We start from the raw sequence: 15,896 nt of genomic DNA, 5'->3' as shown, positions 1-15,896 counted from the left end.
GAGGGGTAAAGATAAACTTTTCAATAAATGGTATTAGAAACAGGGCAGCCAGAAAGAAAAGAAATGGATTCATAAAATAAACTTTAAACAATAAATTACATGCAGTGATTTCAACCCACACACAAAAAGAACAGTACTAGGAGAAAACATGAGAATTTTAAAAACTAAGTTTAAATGAGAAAGGTATTGCTAAATACAAAACAAAGAACTATGAAGATACATCCGACTTGAAGACAAGGTTGCTGTTTTTTTTAAATTTGTTGAGTACAGAAGCATCATGACAAAAACAAGCTGGGAACATCGTTTACGGCTTGTATAACAAGGAAAGGACTATTTCCTTTACGTATATGGCAGATTAAAGATGGCTGTACATTTAACCCTCTTTCCTTCCAGGGATATAGTTTATTTCTCCTCTCCTTGGCTCTGAACTTAACCTGTGACTGCTTTGATCCTGGAGTTAAGCAAAAGTGATGCTATGTCTGTCCCAGGCCTTTCCTTTAAAACCATCAGCAGTTTCTGCCTTGATCATTTGGAGCCCTGAGGCCATGAAAGTGATGAGGAAGACCAAGCTGGCCACATTGAGAGATGATGGAGAGAAAGATGCTTGACCAGTCCCCAGCTGTTATGGGAATAAAGAAGCATTCACATGACTCAAGTCCCATTATTGTCTGACTGCCGGCATATAAGAGACACCAAACAAAAACCACCCATTTGATGACCTCAGAACCATAAAAGGTAATAATAAGTTATTGTTTTGTCACTGAGCTTCCAGGAAGGTTTATGAAACAATAGATAACCAGAAAAATATGAAAAGAGCTCCTATGAAGCAAATAGAATAATCCAATAACAAAACAGAAAAATGAGAAAAATATGTATGGTAATTCTCTCCCTCTTAAATCTAAGCTGACCTAATTGACTTGCTTAACACATGGAATACAAATGAAACGATTCTCTGGAACATCTAAGGCAAAGTCATAAACAGCCTTATAGTTTTCAATGGGCTTCTTGGAACACCCGCTGTCAGGGTGTTGCTCAAGAACCCAGCTGGCATGTCATGAGAACACAAATCACGTGGACTGGCCAAGTGTAGGTGTGTGAGTGGTCCAAGCTGAGCTCCCAGCAAACAACCAGCATCAACTCTCAGTCATGTGAGTGTTTGAACTTGGACGTCTAGACTAGTCGAGAACTCAGAACACTGAAGTCCCATATACCATCTAACCATGAATGCCTAAAAGGCCCCAAGAAAGAACAACCTGCCCTCATCAAATCATGAGACTGGTTTTGGAGCTACTAAGTTTTAGGCTCCATTTTTATACAGCAAGAGAAAATGAGGATTGTGGCTTGGTATGTTTTGCTGCAATTTGCTGCAATTTGACTCCACCAAGAAAAAAGTCCTTGTTGACTTTTTTGTCTTCCTTTGATTAAATATGGATAAGCCCTGTGGCTGCCTGGAACAACCCAGTAGAAGGTATGTGTTGCTGAGCCCTTTCCTGATATAGTCCTCCAGTGATCTGAGAGCTGCTATTTTCTGCCCCTTTAGAACACTGGTTCTTCAGGAATTTCCTCTTGGAAGGAAGCTACTATGTAAAAAGTGTGACAGTCATGCCCTGAGAAGGACAAACCATGCCCTGGAAAATGCAATGCCATCTAGAGAAAGAGGAGAATTCTAGGTGAGCAGAATAATGACCCCCCCAAAATGTCCATTTCGGATCCTCAGAACCTATGAAAATGTTACTTTATGTGAGGAAAAAGACTTTGCAGATGTATCTCAGGTTACAAATCTTAAATAGGGAGATTATACTGGATTATCTGGGCAGGCCCCATGTAATCAATAGGCCCTTAATAGTGGAAAAGGAAGGCAGAAAAGTAAGTCAGATAAACACAACAGAGTAAAAAAGAGGATATATTTAAAGCAAGAGACATATCCAACCTGCTGTGGCCGGCTTTGAAGATGGAAGAAAGTCACCCTAAACCAAGGCATGCACGCAGCCTCTAAAGCTGGGAATTGTCCTCACTGACAGTCAACAAGGAGACAGGACCTCAGTCCTCCAACAGAAGTAAAATTCCAAATCTACTAGGGCTGAGTTCTGCCAACAACTTGGTTCTAGCCCAAGGAGACCCGTGTCCAAATTTTGACCCACAGAACTGTAAGTTAACAAAATTGTGTTGTTTAAGCCACTAGGTTTGTGGTAATTTGCTAAGAAAGCAATAGAAAACTAATGTAAGTACCAAGCTAGTACCAAGCTACCAGGTATTGAATGTCTTGGACATCCAGCCCAGTTGAGTCTTCAGATGACTCCACCTCTAGCTCCCTAACCGCCATCGCTCTGCAACTGCATAAAATATCTAGCAAGAACCACTGAGCTGAGCCCCAACCACAGAAACATGAGATAGATAACACATTCTTGTTTTAAGCCACTAATCTAAGGAGTTATTTTCATAGAGCAATAGAGAACTAGAAGAGAAATAACATATGAACAGAACTGCATGAAAAAGAAACACACAATGCTCTTAAACATGGGAAAAGTTGCTCAACCTCATTCAAACTGAGGAAAATGCAAATTTCAAGTATCCTAGAAAAAGAGACTTCCTATTTCAGCTCTGACAGGTAAAGAGCTCCGAAGTCTTCACACCCATTTTTACAACAAGAAAAAGCTGAACAAACTGGAAATCGATTATTTTATTAGACCCATTAGAGAACTGAAGTCACAAGGAAAAACACCCCAAACTCTGGAAAAACAGACTCCTCCAGACACAGCCAAGATCTGCTTAATTGGAGAAAAAGCCACTGGAGTGATAAACTGGTAAGAACATTATAAAAATTATAAATAATAATTATAAATAATAATTTTGAAGTATTGCTGAAGGCGTGAGAGTGAGAAATTCCTGGGGACGACAGCATTTGTGGACTTTACTCCAGAAGTTCCACCAGGTCCTCACAGTGACAATCCGAGAAAGATCTCTTTATGGCTCTGACAAAGCAAGGGGAAGAGCAATCAATATGAAATACAATTAAAAACTCCTCCATAACAGACGCCCACATTCCAAGGGAAAGCCTCTGCCAGAGCTTTATCCCTGTGGAGCGAAGGGCATTCTTCTCCATCCAGGTCCCCTCTAGACTTCTTTCTCAGATAAAAGGAGGAGGAACCTGGTCCAGAATGATCAGGACTTCAGTGAAATACATTGGGAACACTGCAGGCAGGGAAGAGAGTAGGGAACAATGGGGGAAAGCTATGCTACTGGAGAAGCCTTATAAATGTCACAACTCGTTCCAAGACACAGGTGCACTACGCACTGAGATTCAATTGGAAAATTATAGAACTTCCTCTGTCCTTCATATTCTATGACCACATCAACAGGGCTCCAGTATAATACATGGATTAAAGCTGAAAGAGTTGCAGGACAGAGACCATCTCTGAGGGGAAGTACATAAGAAAACACTAAGTCAAGAGGGGAGACATAAACAAAGATACTAGCAGGATGTAAAATCTCATTCTACAGCAAACGTCAAACAGAGCACAGCACCTAGCTAGAGTGACCTAAATCTTCACGCTGAAGGCCTATTTACGGCAGTCCCTGCTGCCTCATCCATGTCTAGCTTTCGACTTAACGTTACAGGGTGCGCCAAAACACGAGAGAAAACGCAGTCTAAAGAGGGAAGCAAGTGCCAGAATTTGACTCAGATACGACACAAATGCAGTAAGACCTCTACATACAAACGAGTTCCACTTGGAGAGCACGTCTGTAAGTCCAATCTGTATGAAAGTCCACCAAAGTTAGCCTAGGTACCCAATGTACACAATCGGCTCTATAGTACTGTACTGTAATAAGTTTATAATACTTTTCACACAAGTCTATTATGTCTGCTGAAATAAATATAGGTATTAGGGATCCAAAGAAATCATAAAGACCACACATACTATTGATCTCAGGTTTTTTTTGTTTTTGTTTTGTTTTGTTTTGTTTTTTTGCGGTACGCGGGCCTCTCACTGTTGTGGCCTCTCCCATTGCGGAGCACAGGCTTCGGACATGCAAGCTCAGTGGCCATGGCTCACGGGCCCAGCACTCTGCGGCATGTGGGATCTTCCCGGACCGGGGCACGAACCCGTGTACCCTGCATTGGCAGGCGGACTCTCAACCACTGCGCCACCAGGGAAGCCCAGATCTCAGTTTTAACAAATGTGGTCACATTGAAGTTATTGGATTCAGAAGACAATTTCTGATTTTTATCTATCAATCCAATATCTATAATAACTAATGTACATTCCTATTCAAAATTCTTCAGAGTTAAATTATTTTATGGGCTTCAAATATAATTTTTAAAGAAATATTTTACTCTAAGGTTGCATATTCTAAGAAGTTCTGCATTAGTACCAAAGAAATGAACACTTCTATTATTTATTAGTACTATACTACTGTACTCTACACAGTACTGTACAGTAAAGTACATAAAAGCACAAACACTTATAGAGGATGCACACACATGACAGTGTATGCCAGACACGTGAACTAACTTACATGATGGGAAACGCGTATGTACGTTCGCATCTTTAAAAGTTCACGGCAAGAAGGTTCATATATAGGGGACTTACTGTGTTGGAATTATCAGAGAATTGAATTTAAATTAACTGTGATTAACATATTAATGACTCTAAAGGTGAAAGTAGGTAACATGCAATAAAAGATTGGTAATATAAGAAGATAAACTCTAGGAAAGAATCAAGAGGAAATGCTAGAAATCAAAAGCACTGTAACAGAAATGAAGAATGATTTAGGGGCTCATCAATAGGAAGATTAGACTTAGCCAAAAGGAGAACCAGTGAGATTGAAGATAGATCAATAGAAACGTTCAAAATATAATGCAAAGAAAAAAATGTTTAAACAGAAGTGTGAAGAATTTCAAATTCTATAACATACACTTAATTGGAACACCAGAGAAGAAAAGAGATGTAATATTTGATGCAATAATGATTGAGAAATTTTCAAAATGAATGACAGATGCCAAATCACAGATTCAGGAATCTCAGAGAACACTGAACAGGATAACCATATGGAAAAAAATTTTAAAAGCACTGGACATAGCAACATATCATATTCAAACTTAAGGTAATCGAAGACAAAAAGAAAATCTTTAAAGAAATCAGAGAAAGAACTCCATGTCTACAGGGGAACATAGATAAAAATTACAGGAGGCTTCTCATCAGAAACCATTCAAGCAAGAAGACAATAAAGTGTCATTTAAAGTTTGAAATAAAGAAATAACACTAACCTAGAGTTGTATACACAGCAAAATTATTCTTCAAAAGTGAAGAAGGAATAAACACTTTCTCAAACAAAAACAAAGGAAATTCATCACCAGGAGCTTATGCTAAAGAAAATGTTAAAATAATTAGTTCAGGCAAAAGAAAAATAACATAGGTCAGAAACTTAGATTTATGTAAAGGAAAAAAAAAAGCATCAGAGAAGAAATTAATTAAGAACAAATAAAATATTTTATTTTCATTCTTAATTGATTTAAAAAATAACTCTTTTAGGGCTTTCCTGGTGGCACAGCTGTTAAGAATCTGCCCGCCAATGCAGGGGACACAGGTTCAAGCCCTGGTCCTGGAAGATCCCACATGCCGCGGAGCAACGAAGCCCGTGCGCCACAACTACTGAGCCTGTGCTCTGAAGCCTGTGCGTCTAGAGCCCATGCTTTGCAACAAGAGCAGCCACCGCAATGAGAAGCCCACGCACTGCAACCAAGAGTAGCCCCCACTCGCCGCAACTAGAGAAAGCCTGCACGCAGCAATGAAGACCCAACACAGCCAAAAATAAATTAATTAAATACATTTTTTAAAATAACTCATTTAAAAGTAATAATAGTAACAATGTATTGGGTGATCATTGCCTATGTTTAAGTAAAATTAATGACAGCAATATCACAAGGAAAAGGAGTGAAGAGTTCAGAATATTCTGCTGTAAGACACCTGTACTACTCTTGAAGTGGTATAGCATTATTTGAAGGTGAACTTAGGTTAAAAGTGTATATTATAAAGCTTAGGTCAATCACTAAGTTTTTTTTTAAAGAAGTATAGTTGATATGCTAAGAGAGGAGACAAAGTTGAATTATGTAAAATGTTCAATTAAAACCAAAGAAAGCAGAAAATGAGGGAAGGAAACAAAGAATGAATGAAAAAAACAGAAAACAGTTATAAACATGGTAATTATTAATCACACTACATTTAAAATGTACTTTAAATGTGAATGGTCTATCCCAATTAAAAGACTCAGTTTGTAAGAGGAGATAAAAAGAACCAAGTATATGTTGTCTATAAGAAAGCTACTTTAAATGTAGAGACTTACATAGGTTAAAAATAAAGGGATGGAGAAAGATATACCATGCAAACACAAGTTTAAAAAAAGTCTGGAGTAGTTATAGTTATATCAGGCAAAACCAACATCAGAGCAAGGAAAATTATCAGGGATAAAGAGGAACATTATATAGGGATAAAGTAGTTAATTCTCCAAGAAGATATAACAATCCTAAAACCATATATACCCAAGAACAGAGCACTAAAATACATGAAGCAAAAACTGGTAGAAATGAAAGGAGAAATAGAAAAATCCACAGTTATAGTTGGAGACTTCAACATTTCTTTGTCAGCAATAAATCAAGCAGGCATAAAATCAGTAAAGGTACCCTTGACCTGTACAGCACCAACAATCAAGTTGATTTCATTGACATTTACTGGATACTCCAACAATAGTAGAACACACATTCTTCTCAATTTCATAGAACATTCACCCAACTAGACCACACTCCGGGTGATGAAATTCATATTAACAACTTTTAAAGAACAGTAATTATACAAAGTATTTTCTCAGATCATAACATAATTAAATTCTGAAACACTAACAGAATGATAGCTAGAAGACTCACAAGTATTTGGAAATTAAACACGACGTTTCTTAACCATAGTGAAAATATAAAGCAATCTATTGAAAAATGTTTGGCTGGTTCCTGTTTCTGCTAAAAAGAAAATGATCTCATGTTGAATTTCAGCTATAAATAAGAAGTTCTTGATGACAAATTGTATCACCACAAAACTGTATAATCTCCATCAAGAGAAGTACTAGAAATGTTATAGTTCTTCTTAGTGCAGAGGTATGTTTCTAGGGATTAGAGATTAAAATATTATGTTATAATATTATTTGCTAATGTCTCTCCACAGAAGTTGTCTACTCTGGTGAAATCCCTAAAATACCTTTTTCTTCAAATTAGACACAGTTTTATCAACCAAAAGGATAACTGAAATCTATTACATGTTAAGAACCAAAGCATCTTCTACTATTTTGAATATTAATAACAGCATAAGTAGAGCCCCAGATTTCCATTTCACATCTAAGAGCAATTTCAGAGGAGGTAATTCCCGCAAAGAAAGATCACAATAATCTCCTTCAGTGAATAGTGAAATCTGGGAAGAAGAACTTAATTTCCAGGCTAAATCTCAAATTGCTTGAAATTAGGAAGTTTCATTGGGGGTAAAAAATGTTACGATAAAACTTTTTAAAAACCTTCCTCCAAAGTTAAAAAAACAAACAAAAACTTACACCATAGTTTCAGCAATCAGTATGGATATAGAATAGAATACAGTATAAAATAGAAAAATGCTTATAATCTATATTCTAATAAAAATATAAATGAAAAAAAATTTTTCATTTCACTAAAGTTTAATTAGACTGCAGATACGTCCCTCAATTTCAAATGGGATACTTAAATTTACTAACTTACAAAATTAAAAGTATTTAATAATTATATGACTTTGACTGTGGTTATTACATGTTATACCCATGCTTGTATCAAAATACTGTACAAGCAATAAGAGGGAAAAATCTATCAATGAGAATAAGCTTTGTTTCTTTTCTGAGAATGCATAACAACGTAGTTAAATGAAACTGAAAACTGCAAGCTGTTCGGCAGCTCCCCCTGGGTAGCAACAAGATGGCTGGATTTGTGGAAGAGTATTTGGACATATAAGGATGTATTTAGAGGTACCGTAGCCATGGGAATCAAAATATCCCTGAACGTGGAGGGACAGTGTAGCCTGATAAAGTCAAATGGCCCCAAGTTTACAAAACAAAAACTTATGTTAGGGCACTATTTAGATCAGATCATTGTAATTTAGGAAACACTTTATTCCATTTGGTTTTATTAACATTTCCTACCCACATAATCTTCATTCTGTGATTCCCGGGGAGCACATTCTAACAATGAAAATTATTGAACAACCCTGAAGTTAATAGCCTCTCTTACAGATATTAAATATGTCTTTGCATGTTGTCATTGTCTATTTTTTAAAAAATAGAACCATACTTTATTTTCTCTTGAGTATTATTATAGGTGATTAAAAATGAAAGTTTTATGAGATCATCACAGAAGTAATTTTAGGTAGATGGGGGTAATCTGTGAATTATTCAATGAACAGTAATCAACACCTGGTCATCAGAAGATGGATTCAGGAAATATTAGTCAATATCACTTAGTAAGTCCATTATCAACTTCATAAGACCATACTGGGCTTTTTTTTAAGGAAACAAAAACAATTAAAAGTGAATTTTAACAACTGAATAAATGAAGGGGCTAATCTATAGTGACAGAAACTAAATTAGTCACCACTTCTGTTGTAACAAAAAGAAACTTTGCAAATCATTGTTAAGCGTATTAACTAATCATTTATTGAACTGTATACATAGACGTAGGTAACACCGTGTTCAGTTGTCTAAAATAAACCCCTTTTCAAGGGAAATATATAGTTGTAAAACACGCTTTTACGTCAAATTAACTATTAAAATGTATAAAACTGGGGCTTCCCTAGTGGTGCAGTGGTTGAGAATCTGCCTGCCAATGCAGGGGACACGGGTTCGAACCCTGGTCTGGGAGGATACCATATGCCGCGGAGCAACTGGGCCCGTGAGCCACAACTACTGAGCCTGAGTGTCTGGAGCCTGTGCTCCACAACAAGGGAGGCCACAACGGTGAGAGGCCCGTGCACCACGATGAAGAGTGGCCCCCGCTCGCCGCAACTGGAGAAAGCCCTCACACAGCAACGAAGACCCAACACAGCCAAAAATTAATTAATTAATTAATATTTTTTAAAAGTATAAAACTAAATATCTTCTAATAATTTTAGATAAAAATAAGAGTAATGACTTAAATTGTACATTTTTTGAACCAGAGACAAATTATACCTACTGGAATTTAATAATAACTGTGATTACAATAATGAACACTTAGTTCCAAGAGTTAATAAATGCTCTGACTATGCTATGTGGAATGAGCACAGAACTCCAATGAAGGACTTGGATTTTTGCACACGCTGGCTAAGTCAGTTTTTGCACACACTGGCTAAGTATCTTTGTACAAATCATTTAACCTTGTGAGATTTAGTAAAGTTTTTCATTATTTCTTTAAAAAATTTGCATCTCGAAAATGCAACATGAAAGTCAAAGGAAACTTTCTGAATTGGAAAGGCTGAAACTTGCCTTGATGGGTAAGGCATTCTGTTTACTGTACTACCCTGTTCAATACACTCAAGGTCATCAGAGAGGCCACGATTCTAGCAGCATTATGATTTCTACTTTAAATTACCTTTGTAAACATGGTATTGCTTTATTGGTCCCTGTGACAAATAACCCCTTCCCCTTTCAAAAAATGTTCATCTTTGGTCTCTGTATGATAAACTGTGGCCAGGCTGGAGGTTACTGAACATTTTCCTTACTTTAATGTAGAAAATAGCACCATGCTGACATAGTGGGAACTCCCCTAGTGTGTCACTGGTGTTTCCTCAAAGGTATACTTGAAGACCCCCAATGTAAGCTAAATGGTTTTGTGGAAGGGATGGGAAGGAAGCCCAGCAGACAAAACAATATCCTGCAGGGACCTCGCCGACCACTCTGTGAGACCCCAGAGACTCTCAGAAATATTGGGAAAGACTTCCTGCCCAAAATTGGTGGTTACTGGGGTTCTAATCCTGTCTGAGCTGCCTAAGCTGATAGAAGCACTACTCACTGAAATTTAAATGGGGGTTGTTTCAGGGCTTCCCTGGTGGTGCAGCGGTTGGGAGTCCGCCCGCCGATGCGGGGGATGCGGGTTCGTGCCGCGTTCCGGGAGGATCCCACATGCCGCGGAGCGGCTGGGCCCGTGAGCCATAGACGCTGGGCCTGCGCGTCCGGAGCCTGTGCTCCGCAACGGGAGAGGCCACGGCAGTGGGAGGCCCGCTTACCGAAAAGAGGAAAAAAAAAAAAAAGAATCTTAAATGGGGTTGTTTCAGAGTCCCACAAAATAAGCATCAAGTTTCCTTAAGGGCACCACGTAACAGAAAGTTGAGTGGGGATCCTTTTCCACTTGTATAGCCTGTGTTATTAGGGTTGATGCTTGGATGGAGAGAAAAATATAGAATGGGAATCCTAAAGACAAATATGACTCATAGAGCCCTTTTCTGCCTCGAATAAAGGACAGGCTTATTTAGGCAATGTCTGTAGGAGAATCTACCTACGAATCTCTACTGAAGAAGACATTACAATGAGAATTATAGCATCAGTAATCAGTGCAATAAGGCTGCCCATGGCCTGCATATTTTATTGTGTTTGAATTCCTGGCCTTTAAATCAAGACACTTTGCCTCTTGCCCATTTGCTTTTAGGGTACGTGATAAATTCGTCTTCAAAGCTTACAATTAGCGTGATTAGGAAATGGCTTTTTGAAAAAGTGACTGAATTACATTGCGCTGTTTAAAAATTCACTCTAAAATTTTAACATCTGTTTTTTGTTCAACAAAAATTAATTTGAATTAGCAGACTTTCTCAACCTATAAATACCCTAGATAACTTAAGCCTGTTGTACTAGACTGATTTATACCTTAATGTGAATTATTCAGATCTCCTCATCAGGTTGTCTAAAACTGGTGTTCTGTAACCATGCATGTTCCTTCCCCCAAATTTAAGTTATTTGAAGGAAGAGTCCATGTCTTATCTACCGTTGTCTCCCTGGTGTCTAGCAGAGTTCCTGGCACATCCTTATTTCTTGAATTACACAGAGAAATAGGAATGTTATTTAGGAATGGAAGTGGGGGTTTTTCTGTTTTTTTTGTTTTTTTGTGGTACGCGGGCCTCTCACTGTTGTGGCCTCTCCCATTGCGGAGCACAGGCTCCGGACACGCAGGCTCAGCGGCCATGGCTCACGGGCCCAGCTGCTCCGCGGCATGTGGGATCTTCCCAGACCGGGGCACGAACCCGTGTCCCCTGCATCGGCAGGCGGACTCTCAACCACTGCGCCACCAGGGAAGCCCAGAAGTGGGTTTTGAGTAGAGGTCATCTGCACTGTGGGACAAGTTAAAGACAGGAATATCTATGTAAACATTGGATGCCTATGAAGGCTGGTGAAAGGATGTGGTGAGGGAAAGAGCAAAGAATCAAGGGTATTATTTACTCACTGGTAATTTTTCTGAGAGCTCTGATAGTAGCAGATCCTCCATACTGTTAAATTAGCTTCTTACTATTTCTACCTATTGCTGGTACTTAATAAGTTCTTGTTAACACATGACAGAAGTATTCACTTTTCCAGGAATGAGTCTCAGCAAAGTGGTCTTCTAGAGAGACGTCAGTCCTCTTGCAAAACTCAGAGACCAGCTACAGTTGTGTTGGGACAATCGATATTGGTAAGATGGTGAAGTGTGGGATCAGCCCTGGAAACCTCTGGTCCCTCCTACAACCACAAGCTTGGACCTCAATTCCTGGCCACACCAGGGTAAGGACTGGGGCTTCCCAGTCATGTAGCCTATAGACCCTTAGCACAAAGACTCGCGTTTCCTTCCTGAAGTCTTAATGTATGAACCTTTCAGATCTCTGTGAATAATGAGCTAACCATGTAACGGCTACTGCTTCCTTCTCTATGTTTCCCCAGGAAACTCTGTAAATACTGCTCCAGGCTTAGTATGTGTCTTGAATTGTCTCCTGCCTTGTTTGTTTGCCGAGAATAAAGCTCAATATTGTGAGAATTGATATATATGTTTTAATTAAGTAGTGTGCCGACTGGATCACTCTAAGCTAAATCTATCAATATTTGATAAGATTTGGGCAGTAAATGGTATATTGTTTGAAAAGTCTCCTTAAAAATATTTTTGCTTAAAATTGGCAATATCCCTAAGCAAAATTAGATAGAAGTCCACTTATATTTCAAATAAGTATTTAAGTGCCTGTTACGTATAAGTTTGCCCTTTTCCTTTTATACCCCTTAACAGTAACTACTTCAAATCAAATAAAGTAAAGAAGAAGAGCTTGTTGTATTTGCATACGTTTGAATGTTTGATCTGAATTTTACATGACCCTTTATAGGAATTCTGATTCAGAAATTTGGATTCATGAGTTTTGGGTTTTAGCTGCAAGCAGTACTGAGCAGATTTAACAAGCTGCTATTAACAATCAAAGCTACGAGCCATAAATAAACCCATTGATGTTTTCTTCTCAATTTAATCAAAAGAACTGAAAGAAAATTGAAAAAGGAAAATTTTTGGAGAGTGAATAGGCAATTATCTGAAGCATTGTACATCAAGAACCAAAGATCTACTAACTGGTTGTTTTTTTAATCTCTAAAACTTATTTTCTCAGGAAAAAAAGGAAAGGGTGAAAGAAAATGTGGTATTTTTACTACTAATTACACATCCTGGTAGCAAAATCCCATAACTGAATTGTCATCATACATTAATATCAATATATTACATACATCCTATACTGACCATAATGTTAAAGTTCAAAGCAAAATTACAAATGCTCACTGTGGCTTTATGTAGTTGTGACAGTAACAGAAAGTGAAGCATTATGTAGTTTGCATCATGACCCTTCTTAATTAGGGCAGGTGTCTCATTTAAATTATGATTAATAGAATCTAAATTAATCATTTTTAGGAGTCACTGTTTATTCAGCTTTATTTTAATGACTTATTCATGAACATTATAATAATCTAAGTAAAGAAGTGTCTGAGAGAAAAGCAAATAATCCCATGGTTCTCACTTCTAGCTATTTAATATTTAAGTGGGTCCAAACAAACGCTTTTTTTTTAATTTAAATAAATATTACCCAATTATTTTCTTTTGAAAGTAGAGGGAATTGCCTAGAGATCTAAGATTCTGTACACACAGGTAGGAGAGCTAAAATCATGAGAATTTAAGTAATAACAGTAAATGGGACTTGTGTAGACTCCAACAGACAAACAATGAGTTTCCTGAAAATATCATGTAACTAGAAGGTTGATCTGGGGCCCTTTAAAGCCACTCACCTAACGGCTATTACAAGACTGGATGCTTAGAAGGAGAAAAAGGCAGAAGGGGTGGTCTAAATATAAAGATGATTATTGGTGCTTCCCTTTCCCAGTTTGAAGCAAGTGCAAGTTTGTCGGGCAGTATCTGTTTGTGAGTGCTGATTTTACCACATACATGCCAGCACTGAATGTTATCAAACATCTGATGAACAAAAATGGCGGCCTCGTGTTTTCATCTTTCCTTCCTTGATGATTACTAGCTTAAGCCTCTGTATCTTATTTTTGTACTAACCATTTGAAGTTTCTCTTTCTGCCATGCTTATGCACACCTTTGGTCATTTTTTTATTCCAATGTTTACCTTTTTCTTGTAAATATAGAAGGATATTCAGAAATATTAGACCTTTAATAACCATTTATGCTGCAAATTTTTTCTTTTGTAAAGAATAATATTAGCTAATAGTTATATAGTCAAAAACAAAACAAACCTTAAACATATGAAATATGGGTAAACAAGTGGGACATAGCATGCCATCATAACCTGCTTTTTTCTTTCTAAACCATGGCATTGTTCTTCATACCTCAACATATGCCTTTCTTGTTCCTTGTTTTTGTTTTGTAGTGGAGATTAAATTATTTTTTAGAAATACCATTTTATGAAACAGGTTCTTCTAGAGGACATAAACAAATTCTGTGTAACACCATGCATGGAAACTAATTCTGTATAACACCATGCGTGGAGGCCAAGCCAGATGTAGCTATTTTTTAAATGATTAATTTTAATCCACCTGAGACACAGAAAATAAATGAATATTCTGGGAATCCTGTGAAGCCACTCATTCTCTTGGTCTCTGTCTATGTCTCCCTGTCTCCCTCTCAATGTGCGTGTGTGTATGTGTGTGTGTGTGTGTGTATGTACTGTCTTTCCTCATACTGTTCAATCCTTTCAGTAACAATTTAATATTTTGAAAAATCACTTAGCTTGTTACTTACTGAAGATAATTTTTTAAAACAATACTGCCAGTTGACTGATTCCTAAGTATTCAGACAGTAACAAGGTGATAAACTTTACTGTTTTATGTCTTAGAGCCAGTATTCATGTATTCAAAATTACAAAACAACAAAACATCTTAAAACAAATACGCGAAAGTTATACTGTAAATTAGGCATGTCTTTCAGGTGGTTATTTGGAATGCCTATGCTGTATGTCAGTGGTGCACCTATCACACCATTGAATATTTGGGAACTATTTTTAGAGACACTAAAACACCCATACAGTAGTCACAATTCACATTTTAACACACACCAAAGTATATGTTAGAGCTTATCATCTTCCTACTCAACAGAATGAGTTACTTTTTTACTATTGCCGAAATGCATTTCTCCACTGCAGACAGTTTTGCTAATATGTGCATATTAGCCCTGTTCTGCAAGCTCACTAAGGATAGAAACTGCTCTTTCTTAAGTCCGAACATCCTATGCAATATCTTAGTGCAGTGCACGTGGCAAATGCTAAATAAATACTTCCTAAATCCTACGTTGTTCAAGCTGTGAAAGCAATTCTCATAGACTAATTCCAGAATGTTTAAAGTCATGGCAGCATTACTGGAACAAATGCAAAGCTTCCAACCTGACTATTTTGGCCTGGGCAACATTCATTTGGACGTCTAAATCCTGACATGTTTTTTGGAACCAGAAAGAAGTTTCATTACTCTGACATAGTTTTGGCAAAAATCAGGGCAAAAGGAGTCCAATTCAGAGGATGAGTGATGGGAACCATAGGCAGGGATGCAGTAACATCCCAATTCAAGCAAATATCATTGTGAATCAGGATCCTTAACAGTAATCAGGGATATGATATTGTCTAGTCTCTGAAAAAAAAAAGACCTAGAAGAGCTAAAAATAATGTCTGACCAAGCACACTGAGAAGATTTCATTGTCATTAAGACCTTCATATTGGCTTAAGAACTAAAGAAAACACTCAGGCACATAGCTAGAGCTGTAAAAAGATTATTATTCTAAAGCCATAGATTTATTGAGAATTCATTTCCTAAATACTGAGTTAATGGCAGCAACTTTAATTGAAGGCCCCACATGATGGCCAACCAAGGCCGTGGGTAAGGTTTTGTGCTGAGGTCAGGATTAGCTTAGGAATTGAATGCATAGCATAAGTCCTGCCCAGTGATCTCAACTAAGTTGGTCTAGACCACAGAGCATCTCCATGTCTTACTCTTCCACCATCTTGAAGGTCTCCACGTGTGTCTTTTTGAATTATGGTTTTCTCTGGGTATATCCCCAGTAGTGGGATTGCGGGGTCATATGATAATTCTATTTTTAGTTTTTTAAGGAACCTCCATACTGTTCTCCATAGCGGCTGTATCAATTTACATTCCCACCAACAGTGCAAGAGGGTTCCCTTTTCTCCACACCCTCTGCAGCATTTGTTGTTTGTAGGTTTTCTGATGATACCCATTCTAACTGGTGTGAAGTGATACCTCATTATAGTTTTGATTTGCATTTCTCTAATAATTAGTGATGTTGAGCAGCTTTTCATGTGCTTCTTGGCCATCTGTATGTCTTCTTTGGAGAAATGTCTATTTAG

The sequence above is a fragment of the Lagenorhynchus albirostris genome, chromosome 4 (genome assembly GCF_949774975.1).
Source record: "Lagenorhynchus albirostris chromosome 4, mLagAlb1.1, whole genome shotgun sequence".
NCBI classification, from domain to species: domain Eukaryota; kingdom Metazoa; phylum Chordata; class Mammalia; order Artiodactyla; family Delphinidae; genus Lagenorhynchus; species Lagenorhynchus albirostris.
The sequence above is the reverse complement of the archived record's forward strand: the minus strand, read 5'-3'. Positions refer to the sequence as shown.